This window comes from Dama dama, chromosome 10, assembly GCF_033118175.1.
Source record: "Dama dama isolate Ldn47 chromosome 10, ASM3311817v1, whole genome shotgun sequence".
Classification (NCBI taxonomy): domain Eukaryota; kingdom Metazoa; phylum Chordata; class Mammalia; order Artiodactyla; family Cervidae; genus Dama; species Dama dama.
The window spans coordinates 34,693,384-34,710,400 of NC_083690.1; the positions used below are offsets into that span (position 1 = coordinate 34,693,384).

Sequence of the window (17,017 nt, forward strand, 5' to 3'; positions counted from 1 at the left end):
CCAGTGGTTAAGACTTCACCTTCCAATATAGGGGGTGCAGGTTTGATCCCTGCTCAAGGAGCTAAGACCCCACCCACATGCCTGCAGGCCAAAACATCAGAACGTAAAACAGAAGCAATATTGTAACGAATTCAATAAACACTTTTAAAAAAGTTCAGATGTTCCCCAATAAAGCCCATTAATTTCGTTAAATACCTACAAATGAGATTTACCCATAGCCTGCTTTACCAATACAGGGACCCAGTTCCCCTCGTATTATTCACCTGTCATTTCTTTGTGTTCCCCAAGGGCTGCTTCTCATGACTCAGGTGAATTTCTCAGTTTCTTCCCCTCTGGCCTTCTGACCACATCTGTGTCTTGTGAGATGACCATGCGCTGGCTCCCTTTTCTGACAGTATTCTCCACACCTCTCATCTCTCTGACTCCCGAAGAAGATACAATTTTTCTTTGACCCCACATATCTCTCAGTTCCCCACAGAGCAGCTGTGATCAGACTGTAACATCTAACAAAACTATGTATATTGAACACTGGGGCTTCCCTGGTAAAGAATCCGCCTGCCGATGCGGGAGACATGGTGTCGATTCCTGGTCTGGGAAGATCCCACATGGCTCGGAGCAGCTAAGCCCGTGTGCCACAAGTATTGAGCCTGTGCTCTAGGGCTCGGGAGCCGCAACTACTGAAGCCCAAGTGCCCAAGACCCCTTGCCCCACAGCAAGAGAAGTCGCTGCAATAAGAAGCCCTCGTGCCTCAACTAGAGTAGCTCCTGCTCTCTGCAACTGGAGAAAAGCCCATGTAGCAATGAAGACCCAAAAATAAAATAAATGATTAAGCATTTAAAAATAGTATATTGGACATTAATGGATAATAATCCATAGCAGGGTCTGCAGATTTGTTTTTGTAAAAGGCCAAATAGTAAATGTTTTAGGCATTGTGGACTACGCACAATCTCTGTCACATATTCTTTTTGAGTGACTGTTTGTTTTGACAGCCCTTGAAACATGCAAAACCCCACCTCAACTCCGTGGGCTGCATACCATGTCCTGCAGGGGATTTGGCTCACAAGCCGTCATCTGCTAACCCTGATCCACACCCTCCCAGCTGAGCCTCGTAAGGGACGGCAGCCCAAGTCCACAGGGGTCAATCCACCCACAGCCTCCTGTCCAACTCCATTCTTGCTCAACTCCCAGCCTCAGCCCTCGCAGGAGCTGGTTTCTGGAGAAATTGTTTGCCTTAGTCAGAATTCTCAGAGAAACAGAACAATAGGGTGTTTATCTATAGCTACAGAAACAGAGACAGAGGTTTATTTTGAGGAATTGGCTCACATGACTGTCCAAAATCTGTAGGACAAGATGGCAGGCTGGAAGTTCAGGCTGATGTCACAGTGTCAAGCCCAAGCTTCACAGGGCAGCAGACTGGAAGCTCAGAGAGGATTTGGGTATTACAGGCTGGAGGAGGAGAATTCCTTCTTTCCCAGAATCCTCAGGCTTTGCTTTAAGGGCCTTCAGTTGATTGGATGAGGCCCATCATAATGCTAAGAGCTGACTCACTGGATAAGACCCTGATGCTGGGAAAGATTGAGGGCAAGAGGAGAAGGGGACGACAGAGAGATGCATCACTGACTCAACGGACATGAGTTTGAGCAAACTCCAGGAGATGGTGAAGGACAGGGAAGCCTGGTGTGCTGCAGTCCATGGGGTCACACAGTTGGACACGACTTAGCAAATGACAGCAACATCACATTACAAAGAATGATCTGCTTTATTCAGTGTCACTGATTTAAATGTTAATCATGTCTAGGGACAGCCCTGGGGGTTCAGTGGTTAAGACTCTGCACTTCTAAGGCAGGGGACCCAGGTTCCATCCCTGGTCAGGGAATTAAATCCCACGTGCTGCAACTAAGAGTTCACATGCTGCAACTAAAAATCCTGCATGCTGCAACAGAGATCAAGCATCCCAGTGCCATAACTAGGAGCTGGTGCAGCCAAATAAACAAATAAAAGTAAATAAATATTTTTAAAAATGTTAACCACGTCTAAAAAACACCTCCACAGCCACATCTAGACATGTGTTCAACCAACACCTGGGCATCTTAGCCTGGCCAAGTTGACACATAAAATGAACCATTCCATTGCCTGAGCCTCAGAGTATAGGTTCAGTGGGCCTGAGGCCAGGGAAGAGAGAGAGACCTTTGCCTCCTCTTCAGTCTGAGCCCTGCCCCCCCCTCCACCCGGCCACCACCATTTACTGTCCAAGGACTGGCCTCTTTCCAGATTGTCTTACAGTGAAATTTCCACCCCTTCCAGAGGAAACACAACTCCCACTCACATTGATAAAGGACACTTCCTTAGTACTTAGAGTGATGAGATCTTTATGCTCATTTCAGCTCTGCTGTGGGGACTGGTTTTTCACCAGCTTGGAGCCTTCTGCTAGACTCAGTACGCAGAAGAACCTTGTAGAATAAAGTAGACCTTCAACAGATGTGTGTTACCTTAGCTTTAGGAAGCCTTGTGCAGTCAGAAAATAGCTTTATTTCCCTAGGCCAGCCCTCCCTCCCCTTGCAGCCCTGAGCTTTGCATCTCAGTGTTCATGTTTGGGCCCAAAGAGCAGAACCGAGGTGTTGGCAGCTTGGGCCCAGAGTGGAAAGTTAGGCTTCCTTTCTGGTAAGGAGAACTTATCACTGACAAGCGTCACGCCTGTCAGACGCGGTCAGAATTCTATCTATCCTTTAAACGGTTCTAGGTAATTTCGCTTTCAAGCAACTTTGCTGTCAACATCTTGGCCACAAACATTTTTGCTACAAAAACACTTTCACCACACAGCTGTGTGTGCTCAGTCAGTTGTGTCCAATTCTTTGTGACCCCACGAACTGTGGTCAACCAGGCTCCTCTGTCCATGGAATTTCCCAGGCAAGAATACTGGAATGGGTGGCCGTTTCCTCTTCCAGGGAATCTTCCCAATTCAGAGATCAAACCTGCATTGGCAGGCAGATTCTTTACAGCTGAGCCATCTGGGAAGCAGCCACAAAGCTAGTTGGCTTTGAAAGATAAAATACAGTAAGTCTCCTACATAGAAATGAGTTCTGTCCTGAGAGCGTGTTCGTTAAGTCCAATTTGTTTCTAAGTCCAACAAAGTTAGCCTAGGTACCCAACTAACACAATCAGCTATATATACTGTACTATAATAGGTTTTTAATAGTTTTCAAACAAATAATATGTACATAAAAAACAAACAAAAATAAAGAAAACATTTTTAATCTCACAGTACAATATCTGGGAAAGTACAATAGTACAATAGCTGGCATGCAGAGGCATGTCTGCTTCTTTGAAAAGTTCACAACTTGACAGTTCGTATGTAGGGGTCTTACTGTAACTGGTTGACACTTCAATTTCAACTGACTGAAATGTGTTAGTGTTTCTTCAAGTTAATGATGTTAACTGATGGCTTTATCGAGCTGCTAGATGACAATGATTGGCCCCACAAGCTGGGATTTTTTTTTCTTCTCCCCCACTTGAAGCTTGTGGGATCTTAGTTCCCCAACCAGGGATTGAACTTGTGTGCCCTCAGCAGTGAAAGCACAGACTTCCAGACACTGGACCACCAAGGAGTTCCCCAACAGCTGGTTTCTTATTTTGAAAATACTACGTTGGAGGGAAAAGAGGCTGAGGGCCTTAAAGGCGCAGAGTTGAACCCACATTTCCCATAGAGCTTTGGAACATCTTATCAACCCAGATATAGACAACACATCAAGGACAAAAAGAGGGCAGAAGCTTTCCCAGCACAGTAAAGAGCTGTTACAAATACACATCCCAGCATTTGGAAACGGATACCTCTCTTGAAAAAAGAAATTTTAGTGAAAAAGGAAAACAAAAGTATAATGAGAATATGAATCAACAAGCAGAAAAATGCATGACACTATGAAAGACAAGGGTTTAGGCACAATCCCCAAGTAACTTATTTGTGCAGATTTGTCACAAACTTACACACATGTTCAATTTATTCAAATGTTTTGTATTTTGCAATCAAGTCTTTTTAGTTGAATTTTGTTATTCCGTTTTCATGTTTCAGGGTGTCCTTTTTAATGTCCCTCTTTCATTTTACACTGTTTTGTCTTTTATAGCAAAATTGCCTGATGACCAATTTGTGTTTTTCAGTCACTCAGGCACGTCCAGCTCTTTGTGACCCCCGTGGACTGTAGACGCCAGACTTCTCTGTCCTTCACTATCTCCCAGACTTTGCTCAAACTCATGTCCATTGAGTTGGTGATGCCATCCCCCTTCTCCTCCTGCCCTCAATCTTTCCCACCATCAGGATCTCTTCCAATGAGTAGCCCTATGTGGCAAAAAAAAAAAAAAAAAATTAAAAATGTTTGCAGGGAAAATGCTTGTGGCAAAGATGTCTAAGGCAAAGAGCTTAGAGTAAAAATAACAAGCTCTGCTCACTATTGGCCAAGTCTGTTCTGATTGGACATTTTCTCCCAGCCTGTCCATATAGAGGGCAGCCTTGAAGAGCCTGGTGCTTCTGCCCATGATTCAGAGGGGACTTCCTGTGAAATAAAGATGGGTTCTCTCTGTGAACAGGAATTCTCAACTCTTTAGCAAGAATGAAATTCATCTAAATTTAGGCTGTCAGCAGAGTTGAAGTTTACCACAAAGCTGAACACTAGTGGAAATGGAACATTTTGGTCTGGGGAATTGTCAAGGGATTGAGATAGGGGTGTGTTTGTGTTTGTGTATGTGAGTGTGTGTGTGTGTATGTTTTGGTCTGGGGAATTGTCAAGGGATTGAGATAGGGGTGCGTGTGTGTATGTTATGGTCTGGGGAGTTGTCAAAGGATTGAAATAGGGGTGTGTGTGTGTGTGTGTGTGTGTGTGTGTGTGTTTTGGTCTGGGGAGTTGTCAAGGGATTGAGATAAGGATGTGAGTATATGTGTATCTATGTGTGTGTGTGTGTGTGTGTGTGTGTGTTGAGAAATTCAGCTGCAGCTGGTAAGAAGGTAGAGGAAGAGGAAGTTGGATCAAAATGTGTAGAAGAAGTTGTGGTTGGGACACAGTCAGATTGAGAGTTTGTTTCTCTGTAAGGCACGGTGACCTTGGTTGGCAGCATCTTAGACCCAGATCCGGTTCATGTCAGTAAAGGTAACGCTGAGAAATGTGAAGCTCTTGTCAGCACTGGGCCATGAGGGTGGAAGAATATTTGCCCTAAAGTTGCTCATGTTTGCCCAGAGAAGATTATTTTTTAATTTCATTTCATAATTAAATAACATTTTAATAAGCCATTTCTAAAATCCTCCTGGCAAAATTTCCCTATCTGGGATAGGGGGAAATTCCTTGATCTCTGGACTTCCTCCTAACCCAATACTCACCAACATACACTGGCAAAACAGGAAGGGTTAACCATAGTATACACGCCCACTCAAACAGGAGAAAGATGGAAGGCTGCCTACCTGGGTTTGGGGAAAATTCTTTGACTGGGTGTTGTCTCTGTCTCTGGAAGGGTCTCCCTAGTCTATTGTTCCCTGTGGCTCTTGGATTTGCTCTTGAAGAAGCTCTGTCCACACCATTACACTCGGCGGCCTTATCTGAAGTAGACTTCGGACTGCAAGTTCTCTGTGGAAGCCAAGTAGCTTTCTCAGTTTCCTTCTTGCCTTAGAATGTTGAAACATCCCAGGATTACTTTAAATACTGAAATACCTCTTTTTTAGTTCAGATGAATGGTTCTTTTGATGCTACAACTTTCTCAAAAATTTAGTTAGCTTCATGAATATGTGTCAGATGCAACCAAGAGAAACCTAGTCACAGCACCAAATTCTGTTTTCTCATTTCTTTATCCCAAAGCCAAAAATTCATTTAGCTAAGTCAACTTCCTTCCCAGTTAGCTCAGGTGATTGATAGTTTTGACAAAGGTTTTGCCATTGTGCAACGCAAACTGCCATTTTTTTCCCTGGATCTCCGATGACTGCCAATGCAAATTATTTTTAGATTTTCATATTTCTAGGTACCAATTTTTGTATAGGTCATTATTCACTATAATGTTAAAATCACCACCCATAAATCTCAGTTGCTTACCCAAAAAAAGTAAAGGCTATTTCTTGCTCACTTTACATGTTATTCTGTGGTCAGCCCCAGCTATGCTCACATATCCCAGGCTGCAAGAACAGCTCATATCTCAACAAGTCAGGCTCATGGCAGAGAAAAAGGACAAATAGGAATGGTAGAAGCATGTATTGACTCTTAGGATGCTTACACTCACGTGGTTCATTAGCTACATTCAATAAATACATATCCTGACTTTAGGAGTGTGGGGAGAATAATCTTCTCTAGGGAAAAACAGTAAATGTTTGGAACAATAATGCAACCTACCACGGGGTCAGTGAACAGAACTCTGTTTTCTTTTGGCCTCCCCTCACAGCACACGGGACCCTAGTTCCTTGACCATGGATTGAACCCATGCCCCTGCATTGGAAGCAAGGAGTCTCAACTACTGCACTGCCAGGGAAGTTCCAGAACCTTCTGTTTTAAATTTAATTTTTATTTTACATTGGGTTGTGGTTGATTTATCCCAACCCAGGGATCGAACCCAGGTCTCCCACATTGCAGGCAGATTCTTTACCATCTGAGCCATGAAGGAAGCCCAACTTTCACAGATGTACAGCAAAGTGGTTCAGTCACGCAGATACATATGTCCCTTCTTTTCAGATTCCTTTCCCATGTAGGTTATTACAGAATATCGGGTAGAGTTCCCTGCGCCATACAGTAGGTCCTTGCTGATTATCTATTTTATATAGTGTGTGTATGTTAATCTCAATGTCCTGATTTACCCCTCCTCTCCCTTCTTCCCCCTTTGGAAACCACAAGTTTGTCTTCGAAGTCCGTGAGTCTGTTTCTGTTTTGTAAATAATAGAACCCTCCTTCTACCTGAGCTCTGAACTAAGACATAAGACAACGGAGACAACATATAGACAATCAAAATGACTCCTTTAGGGACTTGGGCTTCCCCGGTGGCTCAGGCTGTGAAGAATCTGCCTGCAATGTGGGAGACCTGGGTTCGATCCCTGGGTTGGGAAGATCCCCTGGAGAAGGGCATGGCAACCCACTCCAGTACACTTGCCTAGAGAATCCCCAGGGACAGAGGAGCCTGGGGGGCTACAGTCCATGAGGTTGCAAAGAGTCAGACACAACTGAGCGACTAAGCACACAGCACTGGTGGTCCAGTGACTAAGACCTAATGCAGGGTCCTGGGTTCGATCCCTCATCTGGGAACTAGATCCCACATGCCACAACTAAGACCCAGTGCAGACAAATAGATAAATAAATATGAATTTTTAAAAATCACTCCTTTATCACTAATATAGGCTAGATTGGAGAATGGCAGCTTGGTGTAAGAGCCGTAACGGGATCAGATATAAAAGCCCAGAGTTAAAAACCTTGCTGCCCAGTCGCTGCTTTGCTGGATGGGGCAGGCTTGGGCGGGTAACCTGTTCTTGGAAGAACAGAAGATATATTCCAAGGGCAAGAACCAGCTCTAAAGCAAAGGAGAAGAGGGTGGGAGGTGAGGGGAGACACTTGAATTCTCCTTCAAACTTTCCAGGCAAGTGAGTTATTTCAACTTCTCTGAAACAGAGTAAGTGGACAGACAGAGGAAGGCTAGGAGTGTCAAATAAACTCCCACCACATGGAGGGAAACATCAGGAGTGGGCAAGAAACACTTATGAAGTTAAGTACCTTTTAGATGAGGAAACAAGTTCGTGAAGGGCAGTAACTTACTCAAGTCCCAAGTGGGCAGCTGAGTATCACTCAACTCTGGGGAGGGAGGAACTGATTTCTACCTAAGAGAGACCGGAGGCTTCCCTGATAGTACAGTGGTTAAGAATGCACCTGGGGCCACGGGTTCGATCCCTGGTCAGGGAAGAACCCACATGCCGCCACAGAGCAGCTAAGCCCACGCGCCACAGCTACAAAAGCCTGTGCTCCACAACAAGAGAAGCCACTGCAACGAGAAGCCTGGGCACCCCCACGAAGTGCAGCCCCAATCTCTGCAGCTAGAGAAAGCCCACCGCAGTGAAGACTCAGCACAGTCAAAAATAAGCAAATAAAACCAAATAAATCTTTTTAAAAAGAGTGAGAGAGACCAGACCGTGCTTCATGGAGAGGCATTTGCCATCTGGGTAGGAAGGTGAAGGTTTGAAGAACATTTTCTATGTGCCTTCATGTATCCAAATTTGTATTTGCTGATTTCGTATAAATCTCTTTATGTTTGATGAGTCTATATAGTTTTAAAACATCCCCCGTCCACTCCACAGAATGGCCACTCAAGAACCCAAAAATCAGCCGAAAAAAAAGAAGCCAAAAAAAAAAAAAAAGAAAGAAAGAAAATTGGTTGATTCTGAATAAGAACAGCCTTACTGGGACTTAGGCCTACTTTACAGGCCCAGAGGAGCTGAAATGCTGCCTGAAACCCAGACCTAGGAGGCTGGGTTGGGATATAAGCCCTGGTCTTGTAATTCCCATGCAGGGTTTCTTCTCTGCCTCACACTGCCTGTCTCCTCCAACAAGGGCTTAAATATCTCAGTGCATTGAGTCCCATCCCTCCAGGGGCATCCTGGAGAATGGCTGCCTGGCTGATGCCATCATAGGATCCCAAGCCAGTGTCAGGCTCACCCACCCAGGGGCCTGCAAGGGGAGTCTCTGCGTTCACCAGGCAGCAGAGCAGACACAGTGGTGGCAAGCCATCACAGACATGCAATTCCAGAGTCTACTGCCTGGGAGTGGGTCAGAGACACAAACCCTTTTCAAAAGTCTCCTCAGATTTGCCCCAAGACGGAGCCAAGGCAACACATGTGAGTTGTGATCCCTCCTGATTCTTGTTGCCTCATCTACATGAGTTTTCTCTCCTGACTCATCCCAGGATGTGGGGATGGAGTCTGTTACCAGGGCAACTGGAGGAGAATTTCCCTGGTTTCTCCTCTCCCCCGCCCACCCCCCCCCCCCCCCCGCCGCCATTCCCTTCTCCTTCTTCAGTTCAGTTCAGCTCAGTTCAGTGTCCAACTCTTTGCGACCCCATGGACTGCAGCATGCCAGGCTTCCATGTCCATCACCAACTACCAAAGCTTACTCAAATTCATGTTCATCAAGTTGGTGATGCCATCCAACATCCTCTGTCGTCCCCTTCCCCTCCTACCTTCAGTCTTGTCCAGCATCAGGGTCTTTTCTAATGAGTCAGCTCTTCGCATCAGGTGGCCAAAGTATTGGAGCTTCAGCTTCAGCATCAGTCCTTCCAATGAATTTTCAGGACTGATTTCCTTTAGAATGGACTGGTTTGATCTCCTTGCTGTCCAAGGGACTCTCAAGAGTCTTCTCCAGTACCACAGTTCAAAAGCATTAATTCTTGGCTTTCCTTACTCTTCCTGCCCAAAGAATTGCAAACCAAGCCATCCTTCTGCTTCCCTTTCTGTCTTACTTTGCTTCATTTTCCAAAGTCTGAGTCCTCCTATGAGATCAGATTGACCTTTGTCATCTCCCCCAGCCTACTCACTTAGGTCTTTGTATTCCTCCAGCCAGTGGGTGCCTTTGCCATCTCCTGTATAGCAAGATCTCTCTCAGACTTCTCCTTTGGGTTCCTACTTCCCAACAGTGAGGAGTTCAGGGTTAGGGTTATTTCTGGGGGTGAGGAAGTTGCAGGTGGGTTTTGAGAGAAAACGCCCCCCCCCCCCCTTTTGAGGGAAGATTGGTCTATTCTCGTGTTGTGGATATTGGGTCATCCCTCTATTGGTACCTCTTGCCTCTCAGCTCTGGAGGGGTAATGGCTGTTACTCATTCCCAGCCCTGGGGTACCTACCTGCCTACCTGGCCTCATCTTTACAAATAGTCTCTTTACCAAGTTTCCCTTAAGGGTCCCATTTTTTTAAGAAGAGTCTTGGAGGTTTTTGTTTGTTTGTTTTCTGTTGTAGGTCTAGAGAAGCATTCGGGCTTCTCTAATTGCATCACACAGACTCTGTTGCCCCGAGGCATGTGTGATCTCAGTTCCCAGACCAGGGATTGAACCCTGCATTGGCTGGCAAATTCTTAACCACTGGACCATCAAGAAAGTCTCAAGAGCCGCATGGCCCCATTTTGAGTCTGTCGGACATCCTTTTACTCCAGGGTCTTGATAAGAAAGATAGACCAGCAGATCTTAGTGGTTTGACCCAATGAAAGTTTATTTCTTATTCATGTCACAATCCACTGTGGGTTTGAGTATCTCCACATGTATAGGATAAGGGGAGGAGATGAGGAAGTTGGGTTAGACAGCATAGAAGAAACGTTGTGGGTGGAGGTTTATTTCTCTGGAAGGCTTAAAGTACATTGACCTGAGTTGGCGGTTGGCAACACCTTGGAAAGTGACTTTTTAGGTCAAAGGGTGTTCGCTGTAATTGAAGATATGTCAATTACAGAGAAACAGGAATCTCTTGTCAGCCCTAAACTGTGGAAATCTAAGAATAATTGCCCCAAATGTGCTGATGCTTGCCCAAAGAAAATAACTTTAATTTAATAATCATTTACTTTAATCCACAACTACTAAGCATAAACCAATGTATTCAGCTTTCTGGGATTTATCAGTTTGATGCAGATGTAGGGTCTGCCCTCAAGAAACTTGAAATTCCTTCATACTTAAAAATTATATTTTAGGTTTACACACAAGAAAATTCATTTGTGGGGGCATACAATCCTATCAGGTTTTCGTTTATTTTTTCATTTGCATTTTTTGAGCACATTCTTCATGGCAATATAATTCATATACCATAAAATTCATTCACTATTTAAAGTATAGGGTTCAGTTATTTTTGGTTTTTCATTCTTTAATTATTTTTAATTTTTTGGCCATGCTATGTGACTTATGGGATCTTAGTTCCCCAACCAGCGATTGAACGCAGGCCCACAGCAGTGAAAGCATTGAGTCCTAACCACTGGACCAGCAGGGAATTCCCTCAATCGTGTTTAGTGTGTTCAGAGTTATGCAACCATCACCACTAATTCTAGAACATATTTATCATCCCCCAAAAGAGACACCATACCTGTTAGTACTCATTCCCTCATCACCTCCCTCTCCCCCATCCCTTTGCAACCTCTAATGTATTTTCTGTCTCTGGATTTACCTACTTTGGGCTTTTCATAAACAGGGAATCACACAATATGACCTACTTTTGGACTTGTTCATAATGTTTTCAAGGCTCATCTATGTTACAGCTGTTTCAGTACTTCATCCTTTTTTATGGTTGAATATTTCACTGTATTTATACACCACACTTTGTCTTTCCATTAGTAGATGGAAATTTGCGTTGTTCCCACATTTTAGCTGTTACGAATAATACCGCTATGCACATTCTATACAAATTCTTGTTTGAACGCTGGTTTTTCAGTTCTCTCAGGTTATGTATATAGGGTTAAAATGGCTGAGTCAAATGGTAATTCTATACATAGCTTTTTAAAAAACTACCACTGTTTTCCACGGTGGCTTTACTATTTTATATTCTCCTCAGCAGTTATGAGGGTTCTGACTTCTCCACATCCTCAATAACACTGCAATTTCCTTTTTTTAAAAAAAAATTATAAGCATCCTGGGGATTGTAAAGTGGTATCTCACCATGGTTTTGATTTGCATTTCCCAAAAGATTAATGATATTAAGCATTTTCTAATTGTCCATTTGTATATTTTCTCTGGAGAAATGTCCATTCAGATCTTTTGCCCAGTTTTTAAACTGGGTTGTCTTTTTATTCTTTTTTTGTTTTGTTTTGTTTTTTGTTTTTTTTTCCATTTATTTTTATTAGTTGGAGGCTAATTACTTTACAGTATTGTAGTGGTTTTTGCCATACATTGACATAAATCAGCCATGGATTTAAATGTGTTCCCCATCCTGATCCCCGTTCCCACCTCCCTCCCCATCCCATCCCTCTGGGTCATCCCAGTGCACCAGCCCCGAGCACTTGTCTCATGCATCCAACCTGGACTGGCGATCTGTTTCACCCTTGATAATATACATGTTTCGATGCTGTTCTCGTCTTTTTATTCTTAAGTTATTTGTATATCTGACTCTTTGAGATTCTTTGAACTGTATCCTGCCAGGTTCCTCTGTCCATGGGATTTTCTAGGCAAGACTACTGGAGTAGGTTGTCATTTCCTCCTCCAGGGGATCTTCCCAACCCAGGGATTGAACCCACATCTCCTGTGTTTCTTGCCTTGGCAGACAGATTCTTTACCCACTGAGCAATCAAGGAAGCCTATAAACTGAATAATAGACCCATATCATATACGTGATTTGTGAACATTTTTTTCCTATTCTGTGGGTTGTCATTTCATTTTCTTGATAGTGTCCTTTGATGCTTAAAAATTCTTAGTTTTGATGATGTTCAATTTATCTTTATTTTCTTCGGTTGCTTGGGTTTTTGGTATAAAAACTAAGAAATTCGTGCATAATCAAAGGTCACAAAGATTTACACCTATATTTCCTTCAAAGAGTTTTCTCCCATTCTGTGGGTTGTCTTTTCACTCTCTTCACAGTGTCCTTTGATGCCCAGAATTTTCATATTTTGATGAGGTTCAATGTATCTATTTTTTCTTTTTATAGCCTGTGCTGTTGGCATCATATCCAAAAATAACTGCCAAAAAAACCCAAAAATAACTGCCAAATCCAATGTCATGAAGATTTCTTCCATGCTCTCTTCAAAGTTTTTTTTATAGTTTTAGGGTTTTGATCCAGTTTGAGTTAACTTTTGTGTATTTTTTTTTTTTTTTGGTATAAGGATCGAACTTCAAAAAAAAAAAAGAAATATATATATATATAAATAAGGAACCAGTGTGCTGAGGTTAAAAAATAAAAGGATTCAACTTCATTCTTCTGCATTTGGCATCCAGCTTTCCCAGCATCATTTGTTGAAAAGATTATTCCTTCCCCCCTGAATGGGACTGGCGCTTCTGTCAAGAATCAATTGACCGGGAGGGGGGATCGGGATGGGGAATACGTGTAAATCTATGGCTGATTCATATCAATGTATGACAAAACCCACTGAAATGTTGTGAAGTAATTAGCCTCCAACTAATAAAAAAAATAAATAAAAATTTTAAAAAAAGAAAAAAAAAAAAGAATCAATTGACCAAGGACTTCTCTGGCGATCCAGTGGTTAAGACTTTGCCTTCCAGCACAAGGGGTGCAGATTTTCTCTGGTCGGGGAACTAAGATCCCATGTGCTTTGCAGTCAAAAAACCAAAACATAAATTGTTACAAATTTAATACTTTTAAAATTGGCCCATATCAAAAATCTTTAGGAAAAAATCAATTGACCTCATATGTGAGGGTTTATATATAATGGGTCCTCTGTCTTACTCCACTGGTCCTTTGGCCAATACTGTGTGTATGTTCAATCAGGCCCAACTCTGCGACCCCAGGGACTGTAGCCCGCCAGGCCCTTCTTTCCATGGAATTTTCCATGGCAAGACTACTGGAGTGGGTTGCCATTTCCTTCTCCAATGAATCTTCCCAACCCAAGGATTGAACCCATATCTTCTGCGTTGGCAAGTGCGTTCTTTACCGACTGAGCCACCAGGGAAGCCCCAGATCTTTATGGGGTAACATAATTCATTTAAGTATTGCCCTTGATTTTTCTCTTTCTCTTACTCTGCACACCCACTCCATCAGATAACTCAGGTGCCATCTCCAAATTGTATTCCAAATCCATTTATTTTTCTCCACCTTGGCTGCTGTGTCCAGCCATGGTCATCTCTCTCCAAGGCATCTTTTTTGTTTCGTTTTTAACATTTTATTTGTATTCAAGCATTTCACAAAATGGCCATGATCATTAGTCATCACAGAAATGCAAATTAAATCAATGAATACATCCTGGTATTGACAAAGATGTGAAGCAACTGGAATTCATTTTTACTGCTGGGAGGAGTATAAAATAGCCCAACCACTTTGGAAAACTCCTAAAATTAACTCTATCTTCATGCATTGGGTTTTCTGGGAAGCACACTCTGAGAGAGAGGTGGTCATTTACTGGGGAGCGCTCTTGGGATCAGCATCTATGCCAGGGAAGGAAGCAGGTTTGGAGAGAAAAACTGAGGCATAATGAGACTTGGTGAAGGTCTGTAACCGGACTCAGATTCGGCCACTCCACAGCCAACAAGGCAAGCTTTGGTCAAGAAGAAAGTTACTTTATTTAGGGTGAACTGATAAGTTCATAGACCAATCCTGAAGATTCTGCTCAACCATGAGCATTTTTAAAGGAAAAAAGGAGAGATGATCTCAATTAATCACTAAGTGCATAAGTCTGTGTGCTAAGTTGGTTCAGTCGTGTCCAACTCTTTGTGGCCCCCATGGACCATAGCCCACCAGGCTTCTCTGTCCATGGGATTCTCCAGGCAAGATTACCAGAGTGGGTTGCCATGCCCTCCTCCAGGGGGTTTTCCTGACCCAGGGATCGAACCTGGGTCTCCCACATTGCAGGCAGATTCTTCACTGTCTGAGCCACCAAGGAAGCCCACGTATGGATCAGAGGGACACAAACGTTCAGGCCACGGCAAAATGGTTCAAAATTTTAAATGTACCCAAGAGTTTACAAAGGAGTGAGCCCTCCCAGACTTACACCCCAGTCATTCAGTTCCTCTCCCTGGAAGCTTCAGAATTATTCCACGCAGAGTAAGGTATCTTTTTCTCCCCAACTCTTTATATTTATGGCAGCACGGTATACCCACTGATATTAACCATGCCTCTCGACTCAAGAAAATATTTCAGATATCATCCCATACTGATACATAGCTTTCTCAGTTTTTTTTTCTTTTTATGGTTATAGAATATTCCTTTGAAGAATGCACCATTATTTATTAATCATTCTTTCCATGATGGACATCTGGTTGTTTCCAGTATCTACTACTGCAGTAGATAACGTTTTACGTAAGACAGATTCCACAGATGCAAATAGGTCAGTAGGCTAAAATCCTAGAAGTGGAAATGTATCAAAGATAAGGGCATTAGTCATTTTGCAAGATATTGCCAAATTTCCTTCTACAGAACGTCCGCCAACTTTCAATCCTCCCAGTGTCTGAGAGGGCTCATTTCCCCACTTTCTAAACCATAAATGGTTCAGGAAAATCTGGCTTAACCCTGCTAAACTTTCCACTTTCTTCGCATGAGATTCACATTGCTCACCACAGCCTGCAAGGGCTTCCACTGTTTGACTGTTGCCAACCTGGCTTCCCAGGCCCTGGTGAAACCAAGTGTTGGGAGAGAGCCAAGGAAGATCATTGCAGAAACAGCAATGCCAGCCATTGAGAGGTGGGGTAGGCTGGCACGGCACATGAATGGCATGCAAGGCTGAAGCTACATTACCTTGGGGGCCATGTTGGGGGCCATCCAGGATTTTGGACCTACTCAGATGTCCCCAGATTAAGCCATCCATCTAGATGTGAGCAGCTTCACCGGACAGCCGGCAAGGGGGCAGTACTCTGCTTCGGGATTTGGCCTCTTTGCCAACAAACTTAAAGGACTCCTGCACACAACTGTCCACCAGGGGGCCGTAATGATACTTTTGAACTGTGGTGCTGGAAAAGATTTTTGAGAGTCCCTTGGGTTCAACTCAGTCGCTCAGTCGTGTCTTGACTCTGAGACACCATGGACTGCAGCGTGCCAAGCTTCCCTGTCCATCACCAACTCCCAGAGCTTGCTCAAACTCATGTCCATCAAGTCAGTGATGCCATCCAACCATCTCAACCTCTGTCATCCTCTTCTCTTGCCTTCAATCTTGCCCAGTATCAGGGTCTTTTCTAAGGAGTTGACTCTTAGCATCAGGTGGCCAAAATTTTGGAACTTCAGCTTCAGCATCAGTCCTTCCTATGAAGATTCAGGGGTGACTTCCTTTAGGATCAACTGGTTTGTTCTCCCTGCAGTCCAAGGGACTCTCAAGAGTCTTCTCCAACACCACAGTTCAAAAGCATCAATTCTTTGGCACTCATCTTTCTTTATGGTCCAACTCTCACATCCATACATGACTACTGGAAAAACCATAGCTTTGAATAGATGGACCTTTGTTGGCAAAGTAATGTCTCTGCTTTTTAATATGCTGTCTAGGTTGGTCATAGCTTTTCTTCCAAGGAGCAAGCGTTAGAGAGTCCCTTAGATAGCAGGAAATCAAACCAGTCAATCCTAAAGGAAATCAACCCTGAATATTCATGGGAAGGACTAATGCTGAAGCTGAAGCTCCAGTACTTTGGCACTTGATGCAAAGAGCTGACTCACTGGAAGACCCTGATACTGGGAAAGATTGAGGGCAGGAGGAGAAGGGGGTGACAGAGGATGAGATAGTTGGATAGCATCACCACTGGATAGCATGGAGTCCAATGGACATGAATTTCAGCAAATTCCAAGAGATAGTGAAGGACAGGGAAGCCTGGCATGCTGCAATCCACGGGGTTGCAAAGAGTTGGACACAGCTTAGCAACTGAACAACAACCCCAGTAAATGGTAAGTGCCTCAACCCTCTATATGCATTTGTTTGTTTATGGAGTCTTAGAACTGAGGGTCCAAAAACATTTTTAAAGGCATCTAGTTCCATCTCCAACCTGACATTTGAATCACTTCAATAGGCTCCTCAAGTCCCCAGATTGCCTCTGCTTGCACACCTCCAGTCACGGAGAGCTCACTATCAACTAAGGCACCTCATGCCATAGATGGACAATCCAAATTGTCAGAAAGTTCTTTCATAGGCCCAGTGTGTTGCCCTATCGTTTTCCACCTTTCATCCCCAGGTCTCCCCTCTGGAGTAACACAGGGTAAGTCTATTCCCTCACCTCCAGGAAGGCCTTTCACATAGTTAGTCAGTGGTCAGGACCCCTGAAGCTTTCTCGGGCAAGTCTCTCTGATCTCTTTAATTGTCCCTCATCAAATAGGATTTGGAGTCCCCCTTTCCCTCCCCATTCTAGTCACTTGTTGTTGGACAAGCCCTAATTTTTCTAGATCTTTATCCAAAATGTATGTCTGAAAGTAGGCCCA

General features: G+C 43.6%; 1 long non-coding RNA gene across 1 annotated transcript; it reads right to left on the reverse strand.

Moving 5' to 3' along the window:
- Positions 1 to 3,358: 3,358 nt before the first annotated feature.
- On the reverse strand, positions 3,359 to 9,600 carry LOC133063170 (uncharacterized). The gene is made up of 3 exons (XR_009694368.1): positions 9,178 to 9,600; positions 5,444 to 5,606; positions 3,359 to 4,330 (listed from the first exon to the last, which is right to left on the reverse strand). It is a non-coding gene; the product is annotated as an uncharacterized LOC133063170 (long non-coding RNA).
- Positions 9,601 to 17,017: the final 7,417 nt, after the last annotated feature.